General features: G+C 58.4%; 1 non-coding gene across 1 annotated transcript; it reads right to left on the bottom strand.

Moving 5' to 3' along the window:
* Window positions 1-263: 263 nt before the first annotated feature.
* LOC131871743 (5S ribosomal RNA) lies at window positions 264-382 on the bottom strand. The gene has a single exon (XR_009369949.1). It is a non-coding gene; the product is annotated as a 5S ribosomal RNA (ribosomal RNA).
* Window positions 383-3,929: the final 3,547 nt, after the last annotated feature.

The following is a 3,929-nucleotide window of genomic DNA, read 5'->3' as shown; positions in this document are numbered from 1 at the left end:
CGACCGAGCGCGCACTGGCCGAGGTGCACACCGATTTCACCTGGGTGTGCGCGCAGCACCTCGGGCGCACCGGGGTGCGCGCACAACGCCCGGGTTGCACCGTGGCCTGTGTGCTCGGGGCGCCTCGGGTGCGCGCTCGGTGTCGCCCCCGCGCGCGCGGTAGTGCGGGCAGCGCACCCCGGCCCGGCCCGGCCCCGACGAGAACGCAAACGGGCAAAAGGTTTATTCAAATAGCATTGCGACGCCCGGCGAAAAACTAAAAAAGGGTGCAACACCGGGACTTCCCGGGAGGTCACCCATCCCAGTACTACTCCGGCCCAAGCGCGCTTAACTGCGGAGTTCTGATGGGATCCGGTGCACTAACGCTGGTATGATCGCACCCGTTATGAGCTTGTCGCAGTGTGTACTTAGCAAACCGCGACCCACGTGCGAATCCACCCCGGCCACCCACCCCCGTCGAGGTGCACACCCTCCCTCGCGAAGTGCGCCCCGTTCGCCAAGTGTGAGCCCTGCCCGGGTGCGCGCACCTTGCTAGGGCGTCGGGTGTGCACCCGGCCCGGCCTACGTGCGTGCACCTGGAGGGGGCGTCGTGTGCGTGCAGTGTCCCGTCTGCAACGCGGTGCCCACACACCACCTCGGGCGCAACGACCTGCGCTCACATGTGGGCCGAGTGCACCTTGGTGCATGTTCGGGGCGCCTCGGGTGCACGCTCGATCTTGCCCCGGTGCACCAAGGCGCTCGGTTTGCCCCGGGTGCGCACTTGGTGCAAGGTGGGCACCCAAAATAGGGATCAAGCACCAAAACACAAGTTTCGGGATGCAAAATGGGACCCAAGGACCACAAATGCGTTCCAAGACCCATGATGGGTCCACGAGAACAAAAATGTGTTCCGAGACTTAATAAACAAATATTGGGTTTTAGGAGAAGAAACATGCTCTGATGCCCAAAACGAGAATCGACCCCGAAAAGGCCACAGGCCAAAAGTGGGATGCGAGACAAAAAAAAATGGGACCCGAGGACCAAAATTGGGTTCCCAGGTCGAAGACAGGGCAACCGGACAAGAAACGACCTCTAAGGCTCGAAATGAGTCCCGACGACTAAAACTTGACAAGAAGCACCCATCAGGCACCCAACTCGACACCCATGGGATGCCGACCCACCCGGGCTTCCACCTAGCACACCTTGGCACCCACCCACCCTCGCACCCAACCTCGCACCCAACTTAGCACCTTTGAACCCACATTGGCACTCACCCTGACCCTGGCACCTTGGAACCCACATTGGCACTCACCTTGACCCTGGCACCCACCTTTGCACTCACCTTGGGACCCACCCTGGCTCCCACCTCGGCACCCACCCAGACACCCACCTTGGTTCCTTGGCACCCACCTTGGATCCTTGGCACCCACCCCGACACCCACCTTGGCACGCAACTTGGCTACTTGCCACCCACCTTGGCTCCTTGACGCCCACCCCGACAACCACCCCGTGACCTACCCTGGCTAGGGTTGGTGCACACCCACCCTGGTGCCCACCTTGGCACCCACCCTATGACCCACCTTGGCACGCACCTTAGTACCCACCCCGTTACCCACCCTAGGACCCACCCCGTGACCCACCTTGGCCAGGGTGGGTGCACCCACCCTGGTGCCCACCTTGGCACCCACCCATCCTAGCACCCAGCCTGTGACCGGGCTTGGAACCCAACCTTGCACCCGCACCCGTCTTGGCCAGTGTGGGTGCGCACCCATCCTGGCACCCACGTTGTGACACACCCTTTAACCCACGCACCCTAGCACCCACGTTGGCACCCACCTTGGAACCCAACCTAGCAACTTGGCACCCACCCCGTGACCCACCTTGGCATCCACCATAGCAGTCGCCGACTTGGCACCCACCTCGGCACCCACCTTGACACTTGTGGACCCACCTTGCCACTCACCCTAGCATCGACCCATCCTAGCACCCACCCTGGCACCTTTGCACCCTAGCACTCACCCATCCTAGCACCTAACCTGTGACCCACCTTGACACTCACCCTCGCACCCACCTTGGAACCCAACCTAGCACCCACCCACCCTGACACCAACCCTAGCACCTACCCACCCTTGCACCCACCCTGTGACCCATCTTGGCACCCACCCATCCTACCACTCAACCTATCACCCACCTTCTCACCCACCTTGGCATCCACCTTAGCACCCACCCACACTGGCACCTTGGCACCCACCTCGGGCAAGGTGGGTGCACACCCACCCTGGCACCCAATTTAGAACCCACCGAGCATGTTACCCACCTTGGCACCCACATTGCAGCCCACCCTAGTACCCACCCTATGACCCACATTGGCATCCACACCCTAGCACCCAGGCACCTCGACACCCGCCTTGACACCCACCCTAGCACTGAACCTGTGACCCACCTTGGAACTCACCCTAGAACCCACCCACCCTGTGAACCACCTTGGCATCCACCTTAGCACCCACCCACCTTGGCACCCACTCTAGCACTCACCCATCCTAACACCCAACTTGTTACCCACCTTGGCACCCGCCCTCGCGTCCACCTTGAAACCCACCCTAGCACCCACCCACGCAGGAGCCCACCTTGGCACCCAACCTAACACCCACGCATCCTGGCACCCAACTTGTGACCCACCTTGGAACCCACCCTAGTACCCACCTTTGAACCCACTATATCACCAACCCACCTTGGCACCCACCCTATGACCCTCTTTGGAATCCACCCTAGCACGCACCCACCCTGGCACCCACCATGGAGCGCACCCTAGCACCCACCCACCTCGGCACGCACCTCAACACCCACCTTGGTGTGCGCACTGCGCCAACCTCTCAAAGACCCTATGTGGTGCGCTCCAAAGTGTACACCTTTGGTGCGCTCCAAGGTGCGCACCTTTGGTGCACACCGAGGTGCACACCAAAGTGTGCACCGAGGTGAGCACCAAAGTGCACTCCAGGGTGCACACCAAGGCGTGCACCTTTGGTGCGGTCAATGCAAACGAATTCGGAAGTTGGGGTCGATGTCCTAATCGCTGCTGCAGACTACACGTATGAGAATCGGACAAATAGCTTTATATAGGGGAGGTGTTGCGTTTGATGGGTCGACTCCCCTGGTTGTGTGCACTGCACCAACTTCAAAGACCCTGTCTTGTTTAAGAAGTCAAAAGTTGGGGTGGATGTCCTAATCATTGCTGCAGTCTACGCATGTATGAGAATCAGACAAATAGCTTATATAGGGGAGGTGTTGCATTCGGTGGGTTGACTCCCCTGGTTGTGCGCACTGCGCCAACCTCAAAGACCCCGCATAGCAGAAGAAGTCGGAAGTCGGATTTTGGTGAGCACCAAGGCGTGCACCTTTGGTGCGGTCAACGCAGACGAATTCAGAAGTTGGGGTGGATGTCCTAATCGTTGTTGCAGGCTACACATGTATGAGAATCAGACAAATAGCTTATATAGGGGAGGTGTTGGGTTTGATGGGTCAACTCCCTTGGTTGTGCGCATTACGCCAACCTCAAAGACCTTGTTTTCGTTAAGAAGTCAAAAGTTGGGGTCAATGTCCTAATGGCTCCTGCAGGCTACACATGTATGAGAATCGGACAAATAGCTTATATAGGGGAGGTGTTGGGTTTGATGGGTCGACTCCCCTGGTTGTGCGCATTACGTCAACCTCAAAGACCTTGTTTTCGTTAAGAAGTCAAAAGTTGGGGTCGATGTCCTAATTGCTCCTGTAGACTACACATGTATGAGAATCAGACAAATAGCTTATATAGGGGAGGTGTTGGGTTTGATGGGTTGACTCCCCTAGTTGTTCGCATTACACCAACCTCAAAGACCTTGTTTTCGTTTAGAAGCCGAAAGTTGGGGTCGATGTCCTAATTGCTCCTGCAGGCTACGCATGTATGAGAATCA

This window comes from Cryptomeria japonica, unplaced genomic scaffold, assembly GCF_030272615.1.
Source record: "Cryptomeria japonica unplaced genomic scaffold, Sugi_1.0 HiC_scaffold_452, whole genome shotgun sequence".
Classification (NCBI taxonomy): domain Eukaryota; kingdom Viridiplantae; phylum Streptophyta; class Pinopsida; order Cupressales; family Cupressaceae; genus Cryptomeria; species Cryptomeria japonica.
The sequence above is the reverse complement of the archived record's forward strand: the minus strand, read 5'-3'. Positions and strand labels throughout refer to the sequence as shown.